This window comes from Coloeus monedula (genome assembly GCF_965178545.1).
Source record: "Coloeus monedula genome assembly, chromosome: Z".
Taxonomy (NCBI): domain Eukaryota; kingdom Metazoa; phylum Chordata; class Aves; order Passeriformes; family Corvidae; genus Coloeus; species Coloeus monedula.
In genome coordinates this window covers 17,066,382-17,079,868 of record NC_138822.1, presented here as the reverse complement: position 1 = coordinate 17,079,868, position 13,487 = coordinate 17,066,382, and positions in this window count along the sequence as shown.

Genomic DNA, 13,487 nt, shown 5'->3' with positions numbered 1-13,487 from the left:
GTCTCCTTTGGAAGAAGATGTGCAAGGCCACCTGCACATGTCCCAATGGGAAGGAGACAAGAGACAGCCAGAGTTGCCCCAGGTGGGAGACAACAGGGACAAGGAGCTATCACAAGGAAAAGACTACAATGTCCAGGAGCTAGCCTGGCGGGAAAAAGACAGGAGTGACCAAAAGCTGCCCCAATGGGAAGGAAGTGTCAGCAGCCAGGGGCTGCCCCAATGGGCAGAAGGTGTCAGTGACAAGATGTGGGACAAACCCTTGTACCCAGAGAAGGATGAGGATGCCCAGGAGGGGCCCGCCTCTCCCAGCAGCGTGGGCACCCAGGTGGCAGGAGAGGCAGCCCATGAGCTGCCCAGCGCCTCTCCTGCCCCAGGGAGTCCCACAGAGGACGAGCTGGCAGCCGCTGCTGCTCCAGCTGGAGCTGCTGAGGAGGAGGAGGAGCCTCCCGAGCCTCTGCCTGCCGAGGTGGAAAAGGCACCAGCTTCTCCTGGCCTCACGGAGGAGGTGCCATCGGCAGCGCCAGAGAGCCCAGTCCCTGCTCCACGCAGCCCCCCAGGCTACAGCCAGGCTCTGCTGGACTTGGCGTGGCACATCAGCCATGAGGTGGTGCGAGAGGCTGTGCTTGAGGCCCAGGCATCTGGCCAGCAGCCAGAGGAACAGAGGGACCTGGAGCAAAGCACAGCTGCAGAACTAGAAGCAGCAGCTGCAGAAGAAAAGCAAGAGAGCCCCATCTCTGGCCTGCACAGCCCCTGCTGCACCCCCAGCGCCTCGCCCAGCCCACTGGGAGCCCAAGCCCTCAGTGAGCAGCAGGAGGAGGCAGACAGGGGCTCAGTCCTGGCAGAGAAAGAGACTGAGGAGAGGGACTCAGCTGGGGAGCTCGAGCTTTCTCAGTGCAAAGATGAGGAAAACACAGAGCTGTCCCAAGGAGAAACCAACAAACACCAGGAAGGGTCCCAAGGGGAAGCCTGCATTGAGCAGGAGCTATCCCTAGAAAAAGACAGCAATGACCAGGATGTATTCCAAGGGGAAGCCTGCATTGAGCAGGAGCTGCCCCTGGAAGAAGCCAGGGACGACCAGGAAGGGTCCCAAGGGGAAGCCTGCATTGAGCAGGAGCTGTCCCTAGAAAAAGACAGCATCGACCAGCATGTGTTCCAAGGGGAAGCCTGCATTGAGCAGGAGCCGTCCCTAGAAGCAGCCAGGATCGACCAGGATGCATTCCAAGGCGAAGCCTGCATTGAGCAGGAGCTGCCCCTGGAAGAAGCCAGGGATGACCAGGAAGGGTCCCAAGGGGAAGCCTGCATTGAGCAGGAGCTGCCCCTGGAAGAAGCCAGGATCGACCAGGATGTATTGCAAGGGGAAGCCTGCATTGAGCAGGAGCTGTCCCATGGAGATGTCGGTAGCTACCAAGAAGTGTCTGACTGGGAAGAGTCCATTGGCCAGGAGGTTTCTGAAGAGGAAGACTCCATTGGTCAGCAGGTTTCCAAAGGGAATGGCAAGAGACCTTCAGTTCAGTCCAGCTGGGAAAATGACAGTGACCAAGACCCGATGCAGGACAGCTGGGAACAGACCACTGGGGACAAGCCCTTGCTGCAGGAGGAGGACGAGTGGGATGGAGTGAGCCTCCTCGAGCTCCGTGAAGAAGACAGAGAGCTGGGAGGTTTGGCAGGAGGCAGGCTCCCAGTGCCTGCCCCTCGCGAGGCCTGGGTTGAGCATGGGCCATCTGAGCCGTGCCCCCAAGCGCCGCTCTGTGCCTCGCCTCCCCAGCTGGGAGCCCAGGCCCTCAGGCAGCAGCTGAGTCCCCGCAAGAAACGTCCCTCCCGCCTCGGGCGGGCGCTGCGGATGCTGCGCAGCCTATTCCGCTGCTCCTGCCTGGCGCCACGGCCCGAGGATTAGGGCTGCGGCCGGCGCCAGCCCGGGCCCCCTGGACGGCAGCTGGCTGGCAGCCTGCCCCACATCCTGGGGGAGCCACACGGGCTGCCTTTGCCTGGACATGTCCCTGCAGCCTCAGCAATCCCTGGCTGCTTTGGAGCATCCCAAGCCACTCTCCCCAAGAGCAAATATTACCCATGTGGCCAGCCTCAGACCAGTATCCACACGGGACACTTGGTGCCAGGTGGCTCAGCGGTGAAGGCCAGAGACTCATCAGGGTGGGAAGAGACCTTGAAAGTCATCCAGTCCCACCGTCACCCTGGCATCACCATCATCACCCTGAAACCATGTCCCCAAGTGCCACATCCAGACAAGACTTGAACACTTCCAGAGACAGTGACTCTACCACCTCCCTGAGCAACTTCTTGCAATCGATTCCTGACCACTCTGTCAGGGAAAAGTTGTTTGGAATATTTAATCTGTACCTCCCCTGGTGGAATCCAAGGCCATTTCCTCTCATCCTGAAAGGACTACGTGCTGATCCTTTGGGATTTTATCCATGAGGAATGGGCGCAGACAGGAGGTATTGCTCCCAGGACTCCACTGCATGGCTTCACCAAACAATTCTTCCAAAACAGAGGGAAGTTGGCTTTAAGAAATAGTGGCAGTAGTGAAAAGCAAAACAAAACAAAACCAAACAAACAAACAAAAAAAACAAAACAAACAAAACCCCCTAAAAACAACACAAAACACAAAAAAATCCACAAAAAGAAAAATAATAGGAATAGGACTAATAATAATACAAAGAAGATGAAGAAAATGAAGAAATAGTGGTAGTAAATAAGAAAAAGAAGTAAACTTAAGAATAAGAGCAAGAAAAAAAAGAATAATAGTAAGAATGAGAATAAGAGTGAGAATAAGAGCAAGAATAAGAATAGGATTAAGAATAAGAATAAGAATAGGAAAAAGGAAAAGAAAAAATAATAAGAAAAAGAATAGGAAAAAGCATAAGAATAAGAATAAAAATAAGAATTAAATAAATAAGAATGAGAATGAGAATGAGAATGAGAATGAGAATAAGAATAAGAATAAGAATAAGAATAAGAATAAGAATAAGAATAAGAATAAGAATAAGAATAGAAACAAGACAAAGTAAAAAGAATAAATCTAAGACTAAGTTGATGTAGAAGAAGAAAGAGGAGTAAAAGTAAATACTAAGAAGAAGGAGAAGAAGCATGGGGATCAGAAGAAGAAGAAGAAGAGGCTAAAGAAGAAGATTAAATAGTAGGAGTAACAAATTATTATTATTATTAGAACAGTTATATCAAGTTAAAATACACATCCACACATCCTCTAGCATCACAGAAAGGTTTAATTTGGGAAGGACCTCAAACCTTTCTATCTCTCTCCTTCACAATTCTTGTTAAATAAAATCCACGTTCAATAAAATCTGTATGTTGTCATCATATGGTCTCATTTGAACCTTAATTTGGGCAGAGGCATCTCTCCCTAATCCAATCCTAACAGTTATTAAATGAGTATCACTCGGCTTCATCTCATTGTTTCACTTCAGTATCACAATTCACTTCAGTTTCACAAATGTATCTCTTCCAGGGAGGGGGCATCCACAAAGCCTCTGGGAGACCTATGCCAATGCCTCACCAGCCTCACAGAAGAGAATGTCTTCCTGCTATTTAATCCATATCTGTTTCAGTTAAAGGCCACTGCCCTTTCTTCTATCATCACTACATATGCCTGTGAAAAGTCTCTCTCCATCATTCTTGTAGGGGGCCCTCTTAGGTACTGGCAAGGGTTCTAAGGTTTCCCTGGGGTCTTCTCTTCCCTAGGCTGAACAACGCTAACACTCCCAACCTGTCTTCAAAGCAGAGGTTCTCCAACGCTCTTAGGAACCCTCAGTCGCTCTCCTCTGAACTCATTCTAACAGGCCCGCATCCCTTATCCTGGGGCCCCCAGACACAGAGGTAGTGGTGCGGGTGAGATTTCAAACAATGGACTAGAGGGCCACAATTACCTCCCTTGACCTGCAGCTCTTTGCTCCTTTCCATGCAGCTCAGCCCACGGGTGGCTTTTTGGGCTGGCAGCACAGATTGTTGGCTCACGCTGAGCTTCTCCTCCATCAGCACCCCCAAGTCCTTCTCCTCAGCCCCTGCCCCACTCAGCTTCCTGTGCCCTGCAAACCCTGTGCTGAGAGGGAGCTCCATGCACTCTCTGTGTCACTGGCGAAGCCATTCAAGAGCCCCAGGGCCAAGGCCAGAGCCCTGATGGACGCTCCTCGTCCCCAGCCTCCACCTGGGCATGGAGCCACTGACCACAGCTCCCCAGCTGCCTCCATCTGGCCAATTCTTCATGCCCTGCATAGCCCACCCTCCAAAGGCAGGGCTGTGCAGTGTGGGGCTTGAGGTGTCGTGTGGCACTGTGTCCAAAGCCTCACAGGGGCTCTGGGCACATCAGGATTGTCAGAGACTGAAATGTTATGGGTAAGGACTTAAACATTGTTACAAAGGAGTTTTGCCCATTATGGCAAAACTGTATAAAGAGGCTGAGACTCCCCAAGCCCACCTCTCCTTCACCTGACTGCAGCTTTGGGCTGGGACTTAAGCTGCCTGACAGAACTTGAGATAGCATGACGGCGACATTAGTGCTCAGTTACCTCTGGTCTAGGAACAAGGAAACAAGACTAAGGGAGGAGAAGGTAGCCACAAGAAAGCCAAACGCAGAAGCTGTCCTGAAAATCAGCTTGGGCTGGATTCAGCCTGGGGAGGCCATAGGCCACAGGCTCATCTGCTGAGGCCAGGTTTGCACACACTCCCTGTCTTTGTTTGAAAGACAGGTGTCTGCTAAGGAAGGCAGGAGCCTCCCTTGGAATGGCAGATGCAACCCCCCCTTCCCTCCGAGTTATTATAATTTTGAAATCAAGGGGCTTTTAGGCAAAGATGTGGGAAAATAGGAAGAACAGTTCTTTACTATGATAGATCTCTATGTGTATAACCAGTCAAGCAAACAGCAACAATTCTGGCAGTAGCAGCAAACAATCCCAAGCCCAGTGCCAGCCCTCTGGGCTGTCGGGCCCTTTCCCCTGGGGTGCAGTTCCGCTCGCAGCCGGCAGGGGCGCTGGCGGCTCCCGGTGAGCAGGGCAGGTGCGATGGTTCCCCCGCGGCTGCAGGGGGCGCTCCGGAGCGAGCTCGGGGAGCACGCGGCCCTGGTGGCCTGGGATGCCGGGAAGGGATGGGACAAAGGCTTCGCAAAGCCCTGGGCAGCCGATCCCGGTGTCCGGCCGGACCCTGGGCAACAGCAGGCTGGAGCGGCAGGCTGGAGCGGCAGGGACGAGCACAAATCCTGGGTGGCAGGCGAGATGTATCCAAAGCGCGGAGCTGCGGTGGGAGCCCCCCGGAGGTCTGGGCAGGCAGGATGAGCAGGGCTACAAGGTAGCGCAGGCTCAAAGCAATGGTGGGGGCAGGGAAGGCGGGCTTTGGATCCCGGGGTTTCTCTGGCAGAAGGAAAAGCAGCCGAAGAAAGCAGCCTCCCTCTCTGTCCAAACGCCGGGCACCGACTGCCCACACACCCAGGCAAAACAAAAGAGTAGCCAGATGCACCCCACCCCCATCGCCAGCTCTTTTGTTTGATGAAATATGCAGCCATTTGTCCCCCCAGCAACACATATGGGGAAAATTCCTGTAACAGAAAAAAAACCAGCAGAGCTCCTAAAACCCCAACAGTCCCCCACAACCAAGAAGGGAGGAGGAGAGTTTTGGGGCTGTGGCGTGACCTCTGGTCAGAGGCACTGAACACCCATCCTCCCTCACACAAACTGGCTCAGCTGTAAAACCCCCCACCCTGGGAAGGCCACATCCATGAGAAATTCACATGACGGGCAGCTGAGCAGGTGTCATAATCCATCAAAGACCCCCAAAGCGCTCCCCAGACTCATTGCTGAGGCCTTGCAGCAGAGCATCACACGCCATGCAAAGGGATACAACAGATCCAGAGTCTGTTGCAAGAGACTGTGTCAAACTTGCCCCCCACCAGGGCAGGTACCTGGGCGTTCCCACCTGGCCCAAATGTACGTCAATCCCCCAAACTCCATGTTTCCAGGGAACCCTTACCGCCAAGAAGCCCTGATGGAGAGCATCAACAGAATGCCATTGGCATCCTCAGAGTGGTGATGTTTTTAAATCTGTCTCTGTCACTCTCTTTGTCTGCCCCCACCTCTTTTCTATTTCTTTCTCTTTCTCTCTCTTTCTCTCTCTCTCTCTCTCACTTACTGTTCAATAAAACCCATACTACTGACTTTGGCATATGGCCTCATTTGCACCTTAATTCAGGCCGAAGCATTTCTGACAAGTTTAATGACGGGATCATAACAAGGGTCTAGAAGCCCGCAAGCCTGGGGGCTGCTCCATGCCACTTCCAGTGGCTTCAGCTGTCAAAGGGGTGCCAGGTGTGGCCCTTTGTGACACAGGCGCCTTGTGTCAGGGCCCTGGATGATGTGGGACATTGTGGTGCCCAGAGGCCCTTGTGACACGGTAGAGCCCCGCCCTGCCCTGCCAGGGGGTATCCAAGGGGCGCAGAGCCCTGGGGAGCCCAGTCCCGCCAGAGCCGCTCTCGCAGGAGGAAGCAGCTCCCGGGATTCCTGTGCGTCAGACAACGTCAGACGTGAAGGAGGACCACGTGAACCCCAACTCACAGCCCCCCAGCCCCTTGCCCGGCTGGCTGCCAGACCAGGCCCTCAGTGGGCAGTGGCTGGGGGCAGGCAGCAGCTCAGGCCTGCCCCTGTCGGACACTGAGGAGGAGGGGGCCTTTGTCAACATGGACGAAGAGTGGGAATACGACTCGGATCAAGAGCTTTCCCAGTGGGGAGGCCTTAGTGGCCAAGAACTTTGCCTCTGGGAAGAAGTGACAATCCAAGAGTTTTACCAAGGGCAAGAAGTGACGATCCAGGAAGTTTCCCCATGGGGAGTTGTGACACACCAAGAGTTGCATCAGAGGGAGGTAGGTATGAAAGTCCAGTGGGGGGATGGCACACAGCAAGAGCTGTACTACGGGAAAGAAAGCGTGACAGGCCAGGAGCTGTACCCATGGGAGGAAGAGGATGAGCTATGCCAAGAATGGTCCCAGTGGGAAGAAGACCTGACGTGCCAAGAGCTGTCCCAGTGGGAAGGGGAGGGAGAGCAGGAGCTGTCTCCTTTGGAAGAAGATGTGCAAGGCCACCTGCACATGTCCCAATGGGAAGGAGACAAGAGACAGCCAGAGTTGCCCCAGGTGGGAGACAACAGGGACAAGGAGCTATCACAAGGAAAAGACTACAATGTCCAGGAGCTAGCCTGGCGGGAAAAAGACAGGAGTGACCAAAAGCTGCCCCAATGGGAAGGAAGTGTCAGCAGCCAGGGGCTGCCCCAATGGGCAGAAGGTGTCAGTGACAAGATGTGGGACAAACCCTTGTACCCAGAGAAGGATGAGGATGCCCAGGAGGGGCCCGCCTCTCCCAGCAGCGTGGGCACCCAGGTGGCAGGAGAGGCAGCCCATGAGCTGCCCAGCGCCTCTCCTGCCCCAGGGAGTCCCACAGAGGACGAGCTGGCAGCCGCTGCTGCTCCAGCTGGAGCTGCTGAGGAGGAGGAGGAGCCTCCCGAGCCTCTGCCTGCCGAGGTGGAAAAGGCACCAGCTTCTCCTGGCCTCACGGAGGAGGTGCCATCGGCAGCGCCAGAGAGCCCAGTCCCTGCTCCACGCAGCCCCCCAGGCTACAGCCAGGCTCTGCTGGACTTGGCGTGGCACATCAGCCATGAGGTGGTGCGAGAGGCTGTGCTTGAGGCCCAGGCATCTGGCCAGCAGCCAGAGGAACAGAGGGACCTGGAGCAAAGCACAGCTGCAGAACTAGAAGCAGCAGCTGCAGAAGAAAAGCAAGAGAGCCCGATCTCTGGCCTGCACAGCCCCTGCTGCACCCCCAGCGCCTCGCCCAGCCCACTGGGAGCCCAAGCCCTCAGTGAGCAGCAGGAGGAGGCAGACAGGGGCTCAGTCCTGGCAGAGAAAGAGACTGAGGAGAGGGACTCAGCTGGGGAGCTCGAGCTTTCTCAGTGCAAAGATGAGGAAAACACAGAGCTGTCCCAAGGAGAAACCAACAAACACCAGGAAGGGTCCCAAGGGGAAGCCTGCATTGAGCAGGAGCTATCCCTAGAAAAAGACAGCAATGACCAGGATGTATTCCAAGGGGAAGCCTGCATTGAGCAGGAGCTGCCCCTGGAAGAAGCCAGGGACGACCAGGAAGGGTCCCAAGGGGAAGCCTGCATTGAGCAGGAGCTGTCCCTAGAAAAAGACAGCATCGACCAGCATGTGTTCCAAGGGGAAGCCTGCATTGAGCAGGAGCCGTCCCTAGAAGCAGCCAGGATCGACCAGGATGCATTCCAAGGCGAAGCCTGCATTGAGCAGGAGCTGCCCCTGGAAGAAGCCAGGGATGACCAGGAAGGGTCCCAAGGGGAAGCCTGCATTGAGCAGGAGCTGCCCCTGGAAGAAGCCAGGATCGACCAGGATGTATTGCAAGGGGAAGCCTGCATTGAGCAGGAGCTGTCCCATGGAGATGTCGGTAGCTACCAAGAAGTGTCTGACTGGGAAGAGTCCATTGGCCAGGAGGTTTCTGAAGAGGAAGACTCCATTGGTCAGCAGGTTTCCAAAGGGAATGGCAAGAGACCTTCAGTTCAGTCCAGCTGGGAAAATGACAGTGACCAAGACCCGATGCAGGACAGCTGGGAACAGACCACTGGGGACAAGCCCTTGCTGCAGGAGGAGGACGAGTGGGATGGAGTGAGCCTCCTCGAGCTCCGTGAAGAAGACAGAGAGCTGGGAGGTTTGGCAGGAGGCAGGCTCCCAGTGCCTGCCCCTCGCGAGGCCTGGGTTGAGCATGGGCCATCTGAGCCGTGCCCCCAAGCGCCGCTCTGTGCCTCGCCTCCCCAGCTGGGAGCCCAGGCCCTCAGGCAGCAGCTGAGTCCCCGCAAGAAACGTCCCTCCCGCCTCGGGCGGGCGCTGCGGATGCTGCGCGGCCTATTCCGCTGCTCCTGCCTGGCGCCACGGCCCGAGGATTAGGGCTGCGGCCGGCGCCAGCCCGGGCCCCCTGGACGGCAGCTGGCTGGCAGCCTGCCCCACATCCTGGGGGAGCCACACGGGCTGCCTTTGCCTGGACATGTCCCTGCAGCCTCAGCAATCCCTGGCTGCTTTGGAGCATGCCAAGCCACTCTCCCCAAGAGCAAATATTACCCATGTGGCCAGCCTCAGACCAGTATCCACACGGGACACTTGGTGCCAGGTGGCTCAGCGGTGAAGGCCAGAGACTCATCAGGGTGGGAAGAGACCTTGAAAGTCATCCAGTCCCACCGTCACCCTGGCATCACCATCATCACCCTGAAACCATGTCCCCAAGTGCCACATCCAGACAAGACTTGAACACTTCCAGAGACAGTGACTCTACCACCTCCCTGAGCAACTTCTTGCAATCGATTCCTGACCACTCTGTCAGGGAAAAGTTGTTTGGAATATTTAATCTGTACCTCCCCTGGTGGAATCCAAGGCCATTTCCTCTCATCCTGAAAGGACTACGTGCTGATCCTTTGGGATTTTATCCATGAGGAATGGGCGCAGACAGGAGGTATTGCTCCCAGGACTCCACTGCATGGCTTCACCAAACAATTCTTCCAAAACAGAGGGAAGTTGGCTTTAAGAAATAGTGGCAGTAGTGAAAAGCAAAACAAAACAAAACCAAACAAACAAACAAAAAAACCAAAACAAACAAAACCCCCTAAAAACAACACAAAACACAAAAAAATCCACAAAAAGAAAAATAATAGGAATAGGACTAATAATAATACAAAGAAGATGAAGAAAATGAAGAAATAGTGGTAGTAAATAAGAAAAAGAAGTAAACTTAAGAATAAGAGCAAGAAAAAAAAGAATAATAGTAAGAATGAGAATAAGAGTGAGAATAAGAGCAAGAATAAGAATAGGATTAAGAATAAGAATAAGAATAGGAAAAAGGAAAAGAAAAAATAATAAGAAAAAGAATAGGAAAAAGCATAAGAATAAGAATAAAAATAAGAATTAAATAAATAAGAATGAGAATGAGAATGAGAATGAGAATGAGAATAAGAATAAGAATAAGAATAAGAATAAGAATAAGAATAAGAATAGAAACAAGACAAAGTAAAAAGAATAAATCTAAGACTAAGTTGATGTAGAAGAAGAAAGAGGAGTAAAAGTAAATACTAAGAAGAAGGAGAAGAAGCATGGGGATCAGAAGAAGAAGAAGAAGAGGCTAAAGAAGAAGATTAAATAGTAGGAGTAACAAATTATTATTATTATTAGAACAGTTATATCAAGTTAAAATACACATCCACACATCCTCTAGCATCACAGAAAGGTTTAATTTGGGAAGGACCTCAAACCTTTCTATCTCTCTCCTTCACAATTCTTGTTAAATAAAATCCACGTTCAATAAAATCTGTATGTTGTCATCATATGGTCTCATTTGAACCTTAATTTGGGCAGAGGCATCTCTCCCTAATCCAATCCTAACAGTTATTAAATGAGTATCACTCGGCTTCATCTCATTGTTTCACTTCAGGCAAACCTGACAAATGTATCTCTTCCAGGGAGGGGGCATCCACAAAGCCTCTGGGAGACCTATGCCAATGCCTCACCAGCCTCACAGAAGAGAATGTCTTCCTGCTATTTAATCCATATCTGTTTCAGTTAAAGGCCACTGCCCTTTCTTCTATCATCACTACATATGCCTGTGAAAAGTCTCTCTCCATCATTCTTGTAGGGGGCCCTCTTAGGTACTGGCAAGGGTTCTAAGGTTTCCCTGGGGTCTTCTCTTCCCTAGGCTGAACAACGCTAACACTCCCAACCTGTCTTCAAAGCAGAGGTTCTCCAACGCTCTTAGGAACCCTCAGTCGCTCTCCTCTGAACTCATTCTAACAGGCCCGCATCCCTTATCCTGGGGCCCCCAGACACAGAGGTAGTGGTGCGGGTGAGATTTCAAACAATGGACTAGAGGGCCACAATTACCTCCCTTGACCTGCAGCTCTTTGCTCCTTTCCATGCAGCTCAGCCCACGGGTGGCTTTTTGGGCTGGCAGCACAGATTGTTGGCTCACGCTGAGCTTCTCCTCCATCAGCACCCCCAAGTCCTTCTCCTCAGCCCCTGCCCCACTCAGCTTCCTGTGCCCTGCAAACCCTGTGCTGAGAGGGAGCTCCATGCACTCTCTGTGTCACTGGCGAAGCCATTCAAGAGCCCCAGGGCCAAGGCCAGAGCCCTGATGGACGCTCCTCGTCCCCAGCCTCCACCTGGGCATGGAGCCACTGACCACAGCTCCCCAGCTGCCTCCATCTGGCCAATTCTTCATGCCCTGCATAGCCCACCCTCCAAAGGCAGGGCTGTGCAGTGTGGGGCTTGAGGTGTCGTGTGGCACTGTGTCCAAAGCCTCACAGGGGCTCTGGGCACATCAGGATTGTCAGAGACTGAAATGTTATGGGTAAGGACTTAAACATTGTTACAAAGGAGTTTTGCCCATTATGGCAAAACTGTATAAAGAGGCTGAGACTCCCCAAGCCCACCTCTCCTTCACCTGACTGCAGCTTTGGGCTGGGACTTAAGCTGCCTGACAGAACTTGAGATAGCATGACGGCGACATTAGTGCTCAGTTACCTCTGGTCTAGGAACAAGGAAACAAGACTAAGGGAGGAGAAGGTACCCACAAGAAAGCCAAACGCAGAAGCTGTCCTGAAAATCAGCTTGGGCTGGATTCAGCCTGGGGAGGCCATAGGCCACAGGCTCATCTGCTGAGGCCAGGTTTGCACACACTCCCTGTCTTGGTTTGAAAGACAGGTGTCTGCTAAGGAAGGCAGGAGCCTCCCTTGGAATGGCAGATGCAACCCCCCCTTCCCTCCGAGTTATTATAATTTTGAAATCAAGGGGCTTTTAGGCAAAGATGTGGGAAAATAGGAAGAACAGTTCTTTACTATGATAGATCTCTATGTGTATAACCAGTCAAGCAAACAGCAACAATTCTGGCAGTAGCAGCAAACAATCCCAAGCCCAGTGCCAGCCCTCTGGGCTGTCGGGCCCTTTCCCCTGGGGTGCAGTTCCGCTCGCAGCCGGCAGGGGCGCTGGCGGCTCCCGGTGAGCAGGGCAGGTGCGATGGTTCCCCCGCGGCTGCAGGGGGCGCTCCGGAGCGAGCTCGGGGAGCACGCGGCCCTGGTGGCCTGGGATGCCGGGAAGGGATGGGACAAAGGCTTCGCAAAGCCCTGGGCAGCCGATCCCGGTGTCCGGCCGGACCCTGGGCAACAGCAGGCTGGAGCGGCAGGCTGGAGCGGCAGGGACGAGCACAAATCCTGGGTGGCAGGCGAGATGTATCCAAAGCGCGGAGCTGCGGTGGGAGCCCCCCGGAGGTCTGGGCAGGCAGGATGAGCAGGGCTACAAGGTAGCGAAGGCTCAAAGCAATGGTGGGGGCAGGGAAGGCGGGCTTTGGATCCCGGGGTTTCTCTGGCAGAAGGAAAAGCAGCCAAAGAAAGCAGCCTCCCTCTCTGTCCAAACGCCGGGCACCGACTGCCCACACACCCAGGCAAAACAAAAGAGTAGCCAGATGCACCCCACCCCCATCGCCAGCTCTTTTGTTTGATGAAATATGCAGCCATTTGTCCCCCCAGCAACACATATGGGGAAAATTCCTGTAACAGAAAAAAACCCAGCAGAGCTCCTAAAACCCCAACACTCCCCCACAACCAAGAAGGGAGGAGGAGAGTTTTGGGGCTGTGGCGTGACCTCTGGTCAGAGGCACTGAACACCCATCCTCCCTCACACAAACTGGCTCAGCTGTAAAACCCCCCACCCTGGGAAGGCCACATCCATGAGAAATTCACATGACGGGCAGCTGAGCAGGTGTCATAATCCATCAAAGACCCCCAAAGCGCTCCCCAGACTCATTGCTGAGGCCTTGCAGCAGAGCATCACACGCCATGCAAAGGGATACAACAGATCCAGAGTCTGTTGCAAGAGACTGTGTCAAACTTGCCCCCCACCAGGGCAGGTACCTGGGCGTTCCCACCTGGCCCAAACGTACGTCAATCCCCCAAACTCCATGTTTCCAGGGAACCCTTACTGCCAAGAAGCCCTGATGGAGAGCATCAGCAGAATGCCATTGGCATCCTCAGAGTGGTGATGTTTTTAAATCTGTCTCTGTCACTCTCTTTGTCTGCCCCCACCTCTTTTCTATTTCTTTCTCTTTCTCTCTCTTTCTCTCTCTCTCTCTCTCACTTACTGTTCAATAAAACCCATACTACTGACTTTGGCATATGGCCTCATTTGCACCTTAATTCAGGCCGAAGCATTTCTGACAAGTTTAATGACGGGATCATAACAAGGGTCTAGAAGCCCGCAAGCCTGGGGGCTGCTCCATGCCACTTCCAGTGGCTTCAGCTGTCAAAGGGGTGCCAGGTGTGGCCCTTTGTGACACAGGCGCCTTGTGTCAGGGCCCTGGATGATGTGGGACATTGTGGTGCCCAGAGGCCCTTGTGACACGGTAGAGCCCCGCCCTGCCCTGCCAGGGGGTATCCAA